Source organism: Lithobates pipiens, unplaced genomic scaffold, assembly GCF_037356315.1.
Source record: "Lithobates pipiens isolate NorthernLeopardFrog02 unplaced genomic scaffold, aLitPip1_a1.2 Scaffold_8, whole genome shotgun sequence".
Lineage (NCBI taxonomy): Eukaryota > Metazoa > Chordata > Amphibia > Anura > Ranidae > Lithobates > Lithobates pipiens.
Window position 1 is genome coordinate 133,382,412 of NW_027507903.1, and position 18,539 is coordinate 133,400,950.

Below are 18,539 nucleotides of genomic sequence, written 5' to 3' on the forward strand. Positions count from 1 at the left end.
TAAGTGCCCCCACAGCAAGCAGCTTGCTATGAGGGCACCTGAGCTGAGCCACAGCTCCATGTGTTCATTCAGACATGGAGCCATGGCCTGTCCCCACCCCCTCTCTCTCCTCATTGACTCACTGCCTTTCATTGACAGCAGTGGGAGTCAATGGCGCTTTGCTGCCATCTCAACCAATGAGGAGGGAGAGCAGACCAGTGATGCTGAGGGGGTCTGCTGCACACAGACGGCTTTTTTACATTTTATATTACTATTTTAGTAAATATAAACTGCAAAATACTATTTCTCATCAGCAGTAAATAGCAGTCTTGTGACTTCTATCAGTGCCTGGCTAAAGCTTGTAGAAGGAGTTTTCAATCTCCTCTGATTGTTCAATAAGGCTGCAGGACCCGTACCCTCTATCTGGACAGTGCTTATTGGCCCGGTGCTGATCACATGCACCCAAAAAAAAAAAAAAAACTCTATAGAAATGCACACCAAACCGAGCATGTACAGAGTGACTCCAAAGGGTCTGTACTGTCAGGATATTTATTGGGGACAGTGAAAGAAAAGGAGGATCACAGAGGACAGGATCAAACGGCCTTTTTACACAATGCATAGGATTAACCTCTTAGGCTCCACAGTGAGAATAACAAGAATGCCCTACTGTATACACATATTGATTTTATTGTTGTGGATTTTGTAAAACTTTAAGTTAAAAAGAGAAAACATTAAAAAAGTAAAGCACTAACATAAGACAAAATCATCTAGACATGATAAGGCCTCACTAAGGGTCAATCTATCTAAAACTGATATTTACATTTTTGACAACTGTTACAGAGTTAAATATTCTTTCTTATTGTCCTAAATACTCCGTGGGATCTCTGCACTTATCTGTAAGGTCTACACACCTTCTTTGACAATTAAAAGGTGGCGCTAATCTCTATGCAACCTATTTCGTATTTGAAGAATAAAAATGGAAGCAACCTGTTGCAAGAAGATAGTGATACTGTAAAGTGAGTGGGACAGTGAGTAGATTATTTTTTTTTTTTTACTGAGATTCCAAGGAATATAAAAAAAAAAACTATAGATGACTTAGTCCACATAGAGTATAAGTGAAGGGTCTTCTTTGGGTGGGCAAACCTTGACATTTTAGTATGTACAATGCTCCTTTAAGAACTCATTTTCATGGACATGTGTATCTGATTACATATTTGTTTTCATTGTTGAACCTAAATTGTGTCTATACTTGTATCCCTGGTATGATTTTCTAGAAAATGACAAGCGTGGCTATATAAGGTGCAGGACATAAGTTATTCAACAGAACATAAATAAGCTTGGCTGTAAGAAAAGGTCTGTGACAAAGGTGGATTGTCTACATCATAAAAACTATAAATCTTAAGGTTCGCAATATGTTCAGTCTGGAGGAAAGGGGAAAAGAGAAAATGATATAAGCTTCTAAATACATTAAGGGATTCAACATTGTACAGGAAGGAAACATATTTCAGAGAAAAATGAAGTGTCAGAGCAAGCGTAGATGATCTGAAGCTGTAGAGATGGAGGATTCCGAGAAATGGGCTACTTTGCAGAAAAGCTTATAGGTTCAGAGAAGTGAATCCTTGCAGAGGTACTTCAAGAAAATGGCTTACAGCTGGAGCGAGTGAAGCTAAGCCTTCTACCATTTCCAAGAAAATCATACTGGTACCCATTCAACTTCCTAAGCTAATGTAAATTAGTTCACTGGTAAAATTTGTATCATTAAATTTAGATTGGGTCTCAGAACTGTACATAGGGGTAGCTGTGCTACCTACATAAAAATGCAGTTTGTAGCATGTAATGCTTTCTATTAGTTCTGAAATCTTTAATTATCATACAAATACATATAGGCACAGAACAATGCCTGTTAATACAGGATCAATGATTATTTCTTTACATAAGTGTGGTGAAGTATGTTGTATATGTACTTGAAAATAGCCTTTATTTACCTATAATAAAATGCTAAGGGTGACAATGACTATGACAGTAAGACAAGATGGTGTGCATGAAAATGCCCCTTGATTGCCAGTCATAGCCATGCTACACAGGCAAGGCCTTACAATAAACTGAGATGTCCTTTCCAAAGCTTGCTGCAGACTACAAATTCTTCTCTGTTTGTGTACGATGACAAGCCCTAGACTATCGATCTCCATCACTTGATCTGTACAACTCCTTAAGCTCATGGAGCTCTCTTTTGTCTAAGCCCTTAAAAAATAAACATACATAATCACTTACATGGCTGCCACACCAATCCGAGCTGCCCGCCGCCAGCTCTAAGACCAGGAACTGATTGATCCCATGAACGTTGATCACTCAGTTCTTAGTCTTCACGGAGCGGAAAGTCGTGACTGTCAATCACCAGCTGTCTGCTCTGCCCCTTCAGTGCTTATTGGAGCACCGGGCTGTGGAGGGGGCAGAAGGCTCAGGCTGTCAGCACAGAAGGTTCCCCTAGCTGCCGGTCAGACATCTGGGTGGTTCTCGACATTATTTTTGGGATTCCTGCAGGACTAGAACTGCCTCTAAGACGTCTGAATCTGAGTCATAGGCGTGCAGAACTAAGTGTACTCATGTGATTTCTAGGGGAAGTAGGGCCAAAAGAGCTTTGTCTTCGACTTCGACTATAGTGTGCTTCCAGGTTAGGGCTTCATAAGGCAGAGGCTATCTGGTGCATGACATACTGAGGGGGGGATCTATACTCGCACCACCAGGAGAGAGACCACTTCTCCTAACCACTAATTGATCAGGTTTAGACTTACTCAATAAATCTGTTGTTGTGCACTTGCTCACATTTCCCCATAGCATTGCTTTGCAGGCTGTCTATTACTCCACACTTTTTTTACTCACAGACTTAGTCAAGAAAGACTCATTATAGTGGCTTTTCCTTTAAATTTACAGAGGTATCAAAAACCAGTTGCATAATTCCACGTAAGGTTGTAAGTAAGCGCTGTCTATAGAATGAAATGTGTTTACCATTTGCTGTTCTCGCACTGTCTGTAAAGTTTTTACGATTCTATGAAGTTTGAATAAAGGATTCAAAGAAGTGCAGTGGATTCCAGATATACAGGCATACCCCACTTTTAAGTATGCAATGGGGTTTATTTACTAAAGCTGGAAAGTGCAGAATCAGGCTCACTTCTGCATAAAAACCAATGAGCTTCCAGGTTTTATTACCAAAGCTCAATTGAACAAGCTGGGGATAGAAGCTCATTGGTGTCTATGCAGAAGTGAGCCTGATTTTGCACTTTCCAGCTTTAGTAAATAAACCCCATTGTGTACTTAAAAGTGGGGTATGCCTGTATCTCTTATTATGAGCAATTCCAAACTATGGTAGAAAGTGCATATGACAAATCATCCCCATCTTGGCTGTAACAGATCTAACACCCAGTAATTATACAGGGGGGGGGGGGGGGGGGGGTTGCTGTGGTGCTACATACTAAATGAAGTCCTCTCCAAGCCTTAGGCCGCGTACACACGCGGGGACTGTTCGCCCAACTTTGTCCGTCAAACAGTTTCAGCAAACAGTCCGCTCAAAATTAGCATGGACGGACATGGCCACACACGACGAACGAACAGTTTGCTGAAACCGTGCGCGATGACGTGAACGGCACGTACGACGGGACGAAAAATACAACGTCCTATACACTGCATTATAACTTTCGGCGTGTAAATCCTTTCTGAGCATGCGCGGAACTTAGTTTGACGAACAAGCCTACACACGAGGGGACTGTTCGCTGAAACAAAGTTTCAGCGGACAGTTTTTCGGAATTTCCGAAAAACCTTGTTCAGCGGACTGTTCGCTGAAACTGTCCGCTGAAAGCCCACACACGAGCGGACTGTCCGCCGAAACACTGTTCAGCGGACAAAGTTGGGCGAACAGTCCCCGCGTGTGTACGCGGCCTTAGGCCTCACTGTTTCCTCTACTCCAAGGCAGAAGTGTTTTAAAGAATAATTCTATGCATGAGCATGCTAAACATAGTTACAGTGGTTCAGTATTGGTCAGATATGTATATGGCACACCTGGCCAATACTACTGGAAGCTGTAAATCATCACAGTAGACACCGCTACCTAACATGCCACTACTTGAATTATTCTTTAATGTTGCATCTTGTTGGTTTCTATGCACCAACCACAGAACAGCTTCTTCTCCCACTTTAAATAGGAACTTGGCCAGGAGACTGAGGAGCACACACCTGTAGCACGCTCTAGTGTGCAAGAAGTTAAGTACAGGTAAATTTATTGTATAATCATACAAACAACTTCAGCAGCACTCCATCGTTGAACACAATGAAGACCCATGCATGTGATTTCACCTAAAACATTTATATCTAATAAAAAGATATTGCAAATGGCAAAAGCAGTCTTGAGCCCACCCTGGGAGCTTATACAACCATGCACACAATCTGCCAATAGAAGTTAGATACCACCATGTGTGAATAAAGTGACTAGTATCACTCTAAGATCTCTCCACGGGTGGGTCCTCCACACTTCTGGGTGTTGTGACAAACGCTACTCACCCAGAATAAAGAACAGCACCATAGCGTAATCCCATCCGCAAAAGTTTATTATACAGCTCTTCCCTCTTTAAAACTGCACATACAAACATGCAAGCAAATGAGCATTGATTGTATCAAATCACAGTCAGATTACCCCCAGAGGTCTCCATCTGGCATCCTGCCCCGTATCGACTCGGTGGCGGTGCCCTTTACCTCATGCTGCCAGAAGTACGAGGCACAGCTGCCGAGTCAATAAGGAGCGGAGCTTCTGAACTCCAGTCCTAAAGGTAGTCAGCCGCATGCATCCAAAAACGCACTGTATGCTGGTTAGTGAATGCGACAAAATCAGATATTATATATACATAATTAAATATATATATAGGGTGTATAAATAAATTATATAATGGCGTATTCGCACATTCATTTTAAGAGGGAAGTTTCAGGAAAAAAACTTAAATTTTTAATAAGGAAACTTTGAAGCAAAATCAGAGTCAGTGCCCATCTGCAGCCTCACCATTGCCATCAATGCCCATCTGCAGCCTCACAAGTGCCATCAATGCATCCTCATCAGTCCAAAATAAATGCAGCCTCACCATTGCCATCAATGCAGCAGTCTCACCATTGCCATCAATGCAGCACCCTCACCATTGCCATAAATGCAGCAGCCTCACCATTGCCATCAATGCAGCAGCCTCACCATTGCCATCCATGCAGCCTGATCAATGCCCATCTGCAGCCTCGCAAGTGCCATCAATGCAGCCTCATCAGTCCACATAAATGCAGCCTCACCATTACCATCAATGCAGCACCCTCACCACTGCCATCAATGAAGCACCCTCACCATTGCCATCAATGCAGCAGCCTCACCATTGCCATCCACGCAGCAGCCTCACCATTGCCATCAGTGCAGCCTGATCAATGCCCATCTGCAGCCTAGAGGGGACAGGGAAGAGGGCAGGACAAGCGCCGACAGATTACATTCAGTGAGAATCTCCTTTGATAGACAGAACAGTGGTCCAATGGTGGCCCAGGAGATGGGACTTCCTATTAGAGAGGCCGGCCGCCAAGTAAGCAGGAGATTCTCAATGTATGTAATCTGATGGTGCTCGTCTCGCCCCTCTCCCCGTCCTGTCCGCGGGCAGCTAAAATTGAAGTATTGGCGTATAACATGCACACGCTATTTACAACTGATTTCATTGTGAAAAAGTCAGTGTTATATGCCAATTAATACAATATATATATATATATATATATATATATATATATATATATATATATATATATATTAGTGATGTGGAAATAACCTCTGCTTCAACAGTCTGACACCTATCAGGTCCCAGTGCTGCCATCTTCTCCCTGGATTCTTCCTGGTGCCAGTCTTTGACAATCTTGATTGGCCAATGCAGGACGACATCATTCTGGCACAAGGAGTACAGTCATCCTGACACACAGGCATTGTGTCCGAATGTAGACTGAGCTGCATAGCTTTTATAGAAGGCTATTAGCAGGCAGGTATTTATTTTATTGCAGAAGAGACATTGCATGTCTCTTCTGAAATAAACAATTCATCTGCCCACATATATATATATATATTTTTTTACTTTATTTCCACTTTAAAAAAAAAAATTTGGTCATGTGGCCCCTTTAACCACTTGCCGACCGCCGCACGACGATGTACGTCGACAGAATGGCACGGGCAGGCATATGGGCGTACATGTACGTCCCTGCCTTCCCGCGGGTGGGGGGCCCGATCGGGCCCCCCCGGTGCCAGCGGCGGTCGGTATCCGTGCAGGAGCGATCCGGGATGAGGGGGCGGCCATTCATTCATGGCCACCCCCTCGCGATCGCTCCTGACAAATGGAAGTGAAGCATTGCATCACTTCCTCTCCTGTACTGTAAACACACGCAGTGCAAATCACATCCGATCTCTGTGCGATTCGAGTTCAGCCATACAGATAGTATGGCTGAATTCGCGCCGCACCCGCCGCAAACTCGCACGGGACCCTTTTTTTGGTCCGCAGCAGAATCGGATCGCATGGGTGTTCACACCATGCGATCCGAGTTTGCAGATCGCACTGCGATATGCGAACTGATCTGGGGGTGTCATTAACATTTCACTGACACTCCCAGCAGTTCGCATAGGGCAGTGTGAACTGCCGCCGGGAGACATGCGATGCGGGAACCCGCCGCCGATTCGTGGCGTTCCCGCATCGCTCCAGTATGAACCCAGCCTAATAAGCGATCGTTTTTCTGATCGCTGTATTAGTGTCACAGGTGACGCTAGTTAGGCAGGTAGGTATTTAGGTTCGCCACAGCTTTTTATAGCGCCAGGGACCCCCATATACTACCGCATAAAGCCCCCTGATTGCCCCCTAGTTAACCCTTTCACCAGTGATCACCATATAACTGTTACAGGTGACGCTGGTTGGTTAGTTATTTTTTTATAGTTTCAGGGCACCCGCCATTTATTACCTAGTCTCACTAGTGTACCCCTAAATTTAGGGGTGTCTACTTTCCAAAATGGGGTCATTTGGGGGGGGGGGGTTTGTGCCATCTTGGCATTTTATGGCCTTCAAAACTGTAACGCCCTTAGAAAGCCTGAAGGCGGTGCTTGGTTTTCGGGGCCCCGTACGCGGCTAGGCTCCCAAAAAGTCCCACATATGTGGTATCCCCGTACTCAGGAGAAGCAGCAGAATTTATTTTGGGGTGTCATTTCACATATGCCCATGGCATGCGTGAGCAATATATCATTTAGTGACAACTTTGTGAAAAAATAAAATAAAAATAAAAAGTTTGTAATTTTCCCGCAACTTGTGGCAAAATATAAAATATTCCATGGACTCAACATGCCTCTCAGCAAATAGCTTGGGGTGTCTACTTTCTAAAATGGGGTCATTTGTGGGGGTTTTGTGCCATCTTGGCATTTTATGGCCTTCAAAACTGTAATAGGTAGTGAGAAGTGAAATCAAAAATTTACGCCCTTAGAAAGCCTGAAGGCGGTGCTTGGTTTTCGGGGCCCCGTACGCGGCTAGGCTCCCAAAAAGTACCACATATGTGGTATCCCCGTACTCAGGAGAAGCAGCAGAATTTATTTTGGGGTGTCATTTCACATATGCCCATAGCATGTGTGAGCAATATATCATTTAGTGACAACTTTGTGTAAAATCGCTTGAGGCAAAAAAATAAAATATTCAATGGGCTCAACATGCCACTTATCAATTTCCTTAGGGGGTCTACTTTCCAAAATGGGGTCATTTGGGGGGGTTTTGTACTGCCCTGCCATTTTAGCACCTCAAGAAATGAGATAGGCAGTCGTAAACTAAAAGCTGCGTAAATTCCAGAAAACTTACCTTAGTTTGTAGATGTGACAACTTTTGAGCAAACCAATAAATATACAGTTATTGACTTTTTTTTTTTACCAAAGACATATGGCTGAATACATTTTGGCCTAAATGTATGACTAAAATTGAGTTTATTGGATTTTTCTAATAACAAAAAGTAGAAAATATCATTTTTTTTCAAAATTTGCGGTCTTTTTACGTTTATATCGCAAAAAATAAAAATCGCAGAGGCAATCAAATACGATCAAAAGAAAGCTCTATTTGTGGGAAGAAAAGGACGCAAATTTTGTTTGGGTACAACATTGCATGACCGCGCAATTACCAGTTAAAGCAGCGCAGTGCCAAATTGTAAAAAGACCTCTGGTCATTGACCAGCAAAATGGTCCGGTCTGAAAGTGGTTAAATTGAAAGCCTTGCAACAGTATTCGGACAGGTGTACCAGATTCAGGTGGTCGTTATTACTGCCACCTTTAGAATCAGTCGCTATGGCTGTGACAAATTCTAAAAGAATTACAACTAATGCACAAATAAACAAACTGATAGTAATTAAGACCAACTCTGAGCTAGTATACAGAGAGATGCCAGAGATTGGGACATTTTGTGCTGGAAAGTTTTCAGGATTATGACAGCTTCCAGCACATGGCTTCCTGAATATCATAGAACCAATGGCTTACAGTATCCCGGTTCGAAGATTCCCCGACTGACAGGTGAAAGCGTAGATCACCTTTAATGGGATTTGCAAAAACATTTCCATGTGCATTGAAGCTTCCACAGTACATTACTATGCCATCCTCCAATTTGTAAAATAATGTTTATTTTTCATGCAGCTTTTTTCCAATGGGTTCCCCTCTGTCCTGCCAGAGATTTGCAGACCTAACGTCTAATGAACAAGCACTCGGCTTTATTCCCTATCCCCACATGCATGGTTTGCTCTCTCTCTCTCTCTCGCAACAACGGCTGAGCTCAGCATTATGCCAGAGTGAAAGAGATTAGACTGCAAGACTTTTTTATGAATTCCACTCACTGACTCTCACATTCCCTGTGAAAAAGATTCTGCTCAGGGATTTACAGGGTGCTGATTTCAAGGCAAATTCAGATGCTTATGCCAGTTTTATGCAAAAATAAATGTAATTTTTCAAATGAATACACAGCTTGATTTTTTGCATTTATGTGTATTTGTCTGAAGCTCAGCTTTACAGTTACTCCAGGCAATCAGTTTAAGCGGAATTAAACGCTGCTATATATATATATATATATATATATATATATATATATATATATATAAAAAAGAAAAAAATATATTTTTTTAACTTACCAGAAATGCCTGTTGCTAGGCACATCGTCCTAATCTGCCTCTTCCTCCTCCGCGGAGATCTTCTGTCTTCTCTCCTCCGTGTGGTGTCTACTGAGTAATGGGTTGCGCTGTGTTCTGGGAACTGTGTGTCCCACAACACAGCGTGCCCCATTCACAAAGTAGGAAACGGGCAGTGAAGCCGCAAGGCTCCACATCCTGTTTCCCTTGGCCAAAATGGCGGCGCCGGGACCCGAGAGCCAAAGACGGGTCAGCCTCGGGAGGCCGACATCGCGGGCGCCCTGGACAGGTAAGTGTGCTTATTAAAAGTCAGCAGCTACAGTGTTTGCAGCTGCTGACTTTTAATTTTTTTTTTTTTAAACCGGCCCTCCTCTTTAATGCCATAATGTGCTAGTAAGCACTGCATACAGTTGTGCTCATAAGTTTACATACCCCGGCAGAGTTTTTGATTTCGTGGCCATTTTTCAGAGAATATGAATGACAACAAAAAAAACTTTTCTTTCACTCATGGTTAGTGTTTGGCTTAAACCAATTATTATCATTCAACTGTGTTTACTCTTTTTAGATCATAATTACAACAGAAACTACCCAAATGACCCTGATCAAAAGTTTACACACCCCACTTCTTAAATAGGAAGTAAACCCTGATGAGTTGACTTCCTCTTTGTCTCCCTGCAAAGGTAAAGCATAATGGACTACTATGCATCGCATAGTAGCCCATTATGTGTCACTTACCTGACACAGGAGCCAGCGATGTCACCGATGTCCCCTGTAGTCCGGAGCATCCATCTTCTTCCGGGTATCGCTGCTCCGGCCACTCACAGCGCCGGAACACTGATGACGTCACTCCTGCGCATGTGCACAGGAGCCGCAACTAACCGCATATCACCGTTAGCAGCGGCGTGCTGCTAACGGCAATAGTGTGCCTGTGCGTCGCTGTCTACGGCGCATGCGTCCTAGACAGCTGTCACTGTCTTTTAGTAAATATCTCCTAAACCGTGTAGGTTTAGGAGATATTTCTTGGACCTACAGGTAAGCCTTAATCTAGGCTTACCTGTAGGTCAAAGTGGTTTGTAAGGGTTTACAACCACTTTAATACCATGTATTGCCCCCTTTAACATCAATGACAGCTTGAAGTCTTTTGTGGAATTTGTGGATGAGGCTCCTTATCTTCTCAGATGGTAAAGCTGCCCATTCCTCTTGGCAAAAATCTTCCAGTTCCTGTAAATTCTTGGACTGTCTTGCATGAACTGCACATTTAAGATCTCCCCAAAGTGGCTCAATGATATTGAGGTCAGGAGACTGAGATAGCCACTGCAGAACCTTCACTTTATTCTGCTGTAACCAGTGATGGGTCGACTTGTCCTTGTGTTTTGGATCATTGTCATGGTGGAATGTCCAAGTACGTCCCATGTGCAGCTTCCTGGCTGATGAATACAAATTTTGACCAAATTTCCTGTGCCTTTGTAGCTCACACATCCCCAAAACATCAGCGATCCACCTCCGTACCTTTCATCATAGGCCTTGTTGACTCCTCTCCAAAATGTAGCATTTGTGGTTGTGGCCCAAAACCACAATTTTGGTCTCATTACTCCAAACGACTTTGTGCCAAAAGGTTTGAGGCTTGTCTCTGTACTGTTTGGCATATTGTAAGCGGGATACTTTGTGATGTTTGCATAGTAAGGGCTTTCTTCTGGCGACTCGACCATGCAGCCCATCTTTCTACAAGTGCTTCCTTAGGCTCGATTCACACTAGCACGTTTTTTGGTGCATTTTCCATTTTGCAGAAATGCAAGGACATTTTTTAACATGGGTTCCTATGGAACATGTTCACATTAATGCATTTTGTGCCTCTGCGTTTTTGGAAAGGGTCGGGGACTTTTTTTTATGCAAAATACAACGTTTTGCATGTACTAGAAGTCAATGGACCTGCATCAAAAATGCAAGTACCACGGTTTTGCCGCGATTTTGCCGCAATTTTTCCGCGATTTGCGTTTTGCGTTTTTTTTTCCATTTTTTTCACTGTCTATATCTGGTTGCTAAGCAACCACAGTGTAATAAAAAAAAAAGGAAATAAAACGCAAAACACGGCAAAATCACGGTAAAAATGCGTGTCCAAAAACGTGGCAAGCACCGCAAAAAGCACTGCAAAAACGCTCAAAAGCAACATGCATAGATGTGAATCGAGCCTTATTGTACATCTTGAAACAGTCACACCACATGTTTTCATAGAGTCCTGTATTTCACCTGAAGTTATTTGTGGGTTTTTTCTTTGCATCCCAAACAGTTTTCCTGACAGCTGTGGGTGAAAAGTTAATTGGTCTACCTGACCGTGGTTTGGTTTTAGCAGAACCCCTCATTTTCCACTTCTTGATTAGAGTTTGAACTCTGCTGGTTGACATTCTAAATTCCTGGGATGTCTTTTTATATCCCTTTACTGTTTTTTACAGTTACCTATTCTCGCAGATCCTTTGACAAGTCTTTTGCTTTCTCCATGACTCAGAATCCAGAAACGTCAGCGCAGCACTGGTCTGTCAGGAGTCCAGAAACGCATTGACCTTTTACACACACACTAATTACAAGCAAACAGATCACAGATGAGGATGGTTACCTTTAACCTCCCTGGCGGTAATCCTGAGTCTGGCTTGGGTTGGGATTTTAGTATCATAAGCGGTAACCCCGAGCCAGACTCGGGATCGCATCGCTGGATACAGGGAGAAGTTACTTACCTTGTCCCCTGGATCCAGTGATGTCCTCCGCGCTGTGTGATCGAGCTGTCCTCCGCTCGATTCACACAGTGCCCGAGTGCCTCTGAGCTCCGTTCCCTGCGTCGTTACGGCACACGGGAGCGGAGATCGGCGCCAAATTCAAAAAAGTAAAAACACACAAAACACACACAGTACTGTAATCTTACAGATTACAGTACTTTATAAAAAAAATTACACACCCCCTTTGTCCCTAGTGGTCTGTGCAGTGCCCTGCATGCACTTTTATATTATAAATACTGTTTTTTCAGCCTGGAATTTGGAGATTGTCCATAGCAACCAAAAACTGTCCCTTTATGTCAAAAGTGATTTTAGACCAACTAGAAAACAGCGATAATAAATTATAATCACTTGCAGAAATGAACGATAGCGATTTGTGGGGAAATGCATCATCAAACACTAAATCTAATGACAGCGACAATTCTGCAAATTAGCAAATTTCAGTGTTTTTGGATTTGATTACATTATTGAATAATTTTTATTATTATTTATTATATTATAAACTTTATCATACCCGGGATGTCTGCTAGACTCTGGTTTGAACAGATTTAAGAGAGTTATTCCTAAGAATTACAGGACTACACTATAAAACGCCAAATTTCCATGCAAAATAATTGTACCGCTTTCAGCACCTAAAATCTGAAATAATCATACCGCCAGGGAGGTTAATAGCCATTCAAACCCCTTTGTGTCAACTTGTGATCATGTTATCAGGCCCAAATCACCAGGGTATGTAAACTTTTGATCAGGGTCATTTGGGTAGTTTCTGTTGTCATTATGATTTAAAAAGAGTAAACACAGTTGATTGATGATAAATGGCTTCAGCCAAACACTAACCATGAGTGAAAGAAAGGTTTTTGTGTTATCATTCATATTCTCTGAAAAATGGCCAAGAAATCATAAAGTCTGCCAGGGTATGTAAACTTATAAGCACAGCTATTAGCACATTATGGCAGACTTACCTGTCAAATGATGCCCCCCAGTACTGCGCTGTCAGCGCTGCCACTGGCCAAGGGCACATCTCCCAGTCTTTTTTCTTGGTTCTGCCTGTTCAGCGGCTTCAATGACCAGGCCTTGATGAGGTCAAACCTGCACATGCACCCATTAGTCACATTATCACAGCACAGAGATGTGCCATAAAGTTACACTGAGCTGGGAATGTACAGCACAGTATACATTACCGCTGACAGGCAGGGGGCAGCATTTATGTTGAAGGAAACCAATAGGGTCTCTCCTGTCAACCCTGCCTGTCAGCGGTGTTTAATTCTGCTTTAGAACACAGATAAAGTACATAGATGGGATCTCTTACCTGTCAAAGGATTTGTATTTCTGTCAATGCATCTCTGAGATTTAAACAGCTCTGCCACACAATAAGCCCTATTTGGTAGGGCAAAAGACCAGACTTTTCTTTATTGCAATTACCTAATACTACTAGGTCTTGTTTCCACCCCCAGCCTGTGATTGAACATTAAGGAAAGGCGGCACATTGGGGAGCTTATCAATTTGTCCCTCTGCTTTCTCCTCCTATTATCATGGCCCTTGTTAGCACGTACACCACATGATTGGCTGATTGGGTTGCTTTTTCCTCTCCCAGTCTGTGTTCTGCAGTAGAGTGAATTATAAGAGGCTCATACAAAGTCCAATTCAGATACTTACACTACTTGCATTTAAACAAAATACATGTAATGGCATGTTTATGAATATAGAACTGCATTGCTACATACTGTACCTCCCTCTTTTCTGAGAAGGGAAAAGGGGACACCTTTAGCGCAAGGTATATAGACAAAGGACACACCCCTGACAAACATCCGGTTACACAGATTATAAAGAACGAATACGTAGACATTGATTGGTAAACTCATAAATCCTTTCTACCATTAAAGCAGTAATAAACCCAAAGGCAAGCATTTATTATTTTTCAGCATACCAATTCTTAGATGTGATGCCAACATTAGTTTTAGTTTTTAGGCTTTCTTTCTTCTATTTTCATCTGACAATCCAGCCAGCAAGTCTGTTGTTTTTCACAGCACAAAATCTCCAGCAGAATGTTTCAGTTTACATGAAAATGCAAAACCCTTATAGCAAAAGAAAAAAAACAGTTTGCTGTAACTGATTATAAAGTGTGAGCTGCAATTTGGCTTCAAGTCATTCGTAGTTCTAAATCTGCTAATACATTTAACACCCCCTACCCGCAGACTGATAATGCTGCTGTCAGCTGTGCCTCCTGTGCTCATTACTCCAGAGCTGTGTCTCACAAATACAGGAGGTGTGTTACTGATCACATCACCAGGTGAAAACAGTGGGGAAAAAAGCCAAAGGCCTCTTTCACACGGGACGGATCCATGATGATCCGCCCGGAGGACATCTGCTTGCTCAGCGGAGATTGCTCCGTCGATCTCCGCTGAGCAGGCAGATGACAGGTCTGTCTCTGCACACTGTGCAGGGATGGACCTGTCAGAGCGCCGCTTTCCCCTATGGGAGATCGGATGATGACAGACCGCAGAGTCTGTTGTCACCCGATCCGATCCGCAGACGGATGGAAAAGTATGTTTTTCCTCCGTCACACTTTTTTGGATCGGAGCGGGTCGGATGTCAGCGGACATGTCACCGCTGACATACAACGATCCATAAAGGTCTATGGAGCATCCGTTCAGGTCCGCCTAAAAAAACTGATAGGCGGACCTGAACGGATCGTTCGTGTGAAAGAGGCAAAAGGAAAGAAAACTGATGCAGCCGCCACATCTAATGATTGGTAAGATGCAATATATTACATTTTTGCTTTTGGGTTTATACTGCTTTACTTTTTTTTCATACCGACTGGTTAAAACAATAAACGTAAAAATTTAGAGCATGGATCAAATGTTTAGCATAGTGTAATCATTTTAGTAGTTAGTTGAAAAAAGGGACAGTCACGTGATATAAGGGACAATTTGTAGGCAGAGCCTAAGTTGGGTAGCTTGTATTGGGAGGAAATACTTGTACGCAGTGTGTATGGCACTTGTGTCTTTTATATACTGCAACTCTTGAACAGTTGGTTTGCAGAAACAGATAAACTGATATTCAACATTGATATCAACAGTGCAGGGAATATACAGTACAAATTCTCTGCATTTACACAATTTTTCCATATTCAGAAGTAGTGTCTGTCCTAGGCTAGTCAAAGAATGTCCCTGCAGTGTTCACCGACTCCACATCTCTGCAGCGCTCACAGGAGTGTGTATACAGTGCCTTGAAAAAGTATACAAACCCTTTGAAATGTTCCACATTTTGTCATGTTACAACTAGGGATGAGCCGAACACCCCCCGGTTCGGTTCGCACCAGAACTTTCGAACGGACCCTAAATTCGTACGAACTTTAGAACCCCATTGAAGTCTATGGGACTCGAATGTTCGAAATTAAAAGTGCTAATTTTAACGGCTAATATGCAAGATGCTGTCCTAAAAAGGGTTTGGGGACCTGGCTCCTGCCCCAGGGGACATGGGTCAATGCCTAAAATATTTTTAAAAATGGCCGTTTTGGCGGGAGCACTGATTTTAATGACGATTAAAGTGAAAAAAAAGTGAAATATTCCTTTAAATATCGTGCCTGGGGGTGTCTGTAGTATGCCTGTGAAGTGCCACGTGTTTCCCGTGCTTAGAACAGTCCCTGCACAAAATGACATTAAACGGAAATAACATCATTTAAAACTGCTTGCGGTTTTAATGTTATATCTGGTTCCTGAAATATGGTTGAAAATCATTGAGAAAAATGGCATGGGTAGCCCTCCCTGCGCATTACCAGCCCCTTTGGGTCTTGTACGCATATTAAGGGGAACCCCGTACCCATATTAAAAAAAGGAAATGCGTGTGGCCCCCAGGCCCTATATACTCAGAACAGCAGTATACAGGTGGTGCAAACAAGACAGGGACTGTGTAGGTTTGTTGTGTTAAGTTGAATCTGTTTGTAATTTTCAACTGGTACATTTTTAAAGTGTAGCTCCAGTCAAAAAAACTATTTTTAAGCTTTTTGGAAAACATAGGGAAGGGTTATTACCCCTGTATAATTTGTTTTGTCGTATATCTTTTTTCATCTCACTTGCTGTTGTCTCCTTCCGTTTGCAAGTAGGAGATGTTTGTAAGTTGGATGTTTGAAAGTAGGGGCCTGCCCTATATGCTCTGCAGAAATGGCGGAACAAGGTGTTGGTTTTGCCACAACATTGTAAGCCCTCAAAGTGACTCTTGGTGGGCGCTGGAACGCCCTGCTGTGAACGATTATATCAAGAATTGTAATTACATGCCATTGTTGAACAGTGGTAGAAAAATTGACCTTTGGTGGTTGTGGTGCTGGTGCTACAACACTATAAGTCCTCACAGTTACTCTGGGTGGGCACAGGAACGGGTCGTCCTGTGAAATATTACATAAAAAATTGTAATTACATGTCCCTGTTAAACAGGGGCAGAAAAATTGGGCCTTAGGCACTGGTGCTGGTGCCACAACACTGCAACCTCTCCCATATACTCTAGTTTTATTGCAGGAATTAGCCCTGCTGCAAAGCATTGCATCAAAAATCGTAATTAAATGCCCCTGTTAAACAGGGGCAGAAAAATTGGGCTGATGGCATCACCCAGAACCAGAAATGTTCTTCCAACATATCAGCGGAGGAGGAAGAGGATAGACAATCAACATAACAGGACAGTCACCCAGCATCAGCATAGGCAGTCTTGAAGGGATGTGATATTTCAAAAAAAATTATTCGGTTACATCAGCTTCAGGTGCTTGGTAGCTGTGGGTTATCCAAGACTGATTCATCTTGATGAAGGTCAGTCGATCAACTGATTCGGTGGACAGGCGCACCCTGTGATCGGTAACAAAGCCACCAGCAGCACTTAAGGTGCGTTCCGAAAGAACGCTGGATGCAGGACAGGCCAGTAGCTCAATTGCATACTGTGCAAGCTCTGGCCAGTGATCCATCCTCAAGACCCAGTAAGCTAGAGGATTTTCGGTGGGAAAGGTGTCCAAGTCTGACCTTGCCCCTAGGTATTCCTGCACCATGTAAATCAGACGCTGGCGATGGTTGCTGGAACCGATCATACCTTGGGGCTGAGGACTAAAAAATTGTCTGAAAGCATCAGTCAGACGGCCACCTTCTCCACCGCTCCTTCTGACCGATGCCTCAGCAACACGTTGTCCAGGACCAGGAGTTTGTAACCTCCCAGTCTCTGGGAACGCATTGCACAGACCTTTCTGCAAGGCCTCCCGGAGATGTCTCATCCTCTGCTCCCTCTGCGCTGGCAAGATAAGGTCGGCAACCTTACCCTTGTACCGTGGATCAAGGAGAGTGGCCAGCCAGTAATGGTCCCTCTCCTTGATCCGAAGAATACGAGGATCCTTCCGCAGGCTTTGCAGGATCAGGGAGGCCATGCAGCGTAGGTTAGCTGAGGCATTCGTCCGGAGTCCTCTGGGTCACTAAGGACAACATGATCCACAGCTACCTCCTCCCAGCCACGTACAAGTCCACGGGTTTCTTGGGACTGTAAATCATCCCTACAAGACTGCTGCTGCTGCTGATGCTGAGTGTCAGCCTCCACCTCCATGCTGACACAATCATCCTCCTCCTCCTCATCCTCTTCCTGTGTGATGGGTGGCACAGCAGGAACACTGTCTGGATAAAGGGGGCCTTGAGAGGCAAGGAAGTCCTCCTCTTCCTGCCTCTGTTCTGCCTCAAGTGCCCTGTCCATTATTCCACACAGCGTATGCTCCAAGAGGTGGACAAGAGGTACAGTGTCACTGATGCATGCACTGTCACTGCTCACCATCCTTGTGGCCTCCTCAAACAGTGACAGGACAGTGCATGCATCCCTGATCATGCCCCACTGGCGTGGTAAGAAAAAACCGAGCTCCCCTGACCCTGTTCTGGTGCCGTAGTCGCACAGGTACTCATTGATGGCCTCTGCTGCATGTGCAGCCGCTGCAGCATGGCCAACGTTGAGTTCCACCTGGTGGGCATGTCACATATAAGGCGGTTCTTGGGCAGGTTCAACTCCTTTTGGAGCTCAGCCAGCTGAGCACAGGCATTAAATGATCGGCGGAAATGCACACAGACTTTCCTGGCCTGCTTCAGGACATCCTGTAAGCCCGGGTACCTGCCCAAGAACCGCTGCACCACCAGGTTAAGGATGTGAGCTACACAGGGCACATGGGTCAGTTGTCCCTGTCGGAGGGCGGAGAGGAGGTTGGTGCCATTGTCGCAAACCACCATTCCTGGCTTAAGCTGGCATGGCGTCAACCACCTCTCGGCCTGCCCCTGCAGAGCTGACAAAACATCCATCCCACTGTGGCTCCTGTCCCCCAAACAAACCAGCGCAAGCACGGCATGGCATCGTTTTGCCTGCGTACTTGCGTAGCCCCTGGAACGCCTACGGAGCACCGCTGGTTCTGAGGACAGAGCACTGGAAGAGGTCATGGAGGAAGAAGAAGAGGAGGGGGTGGAGGAGAGAGGTGTGTCACAACCAATAATAGCATTTTGGAGGCGTGGTGGTGGAACAACCTCAAACACTACTGCACCTTGTCCTGCATCCTTCCCAGCTGCCAGAAGAGTGACCCAATGGGCCGTGAAAGACAGGTAACGTCCC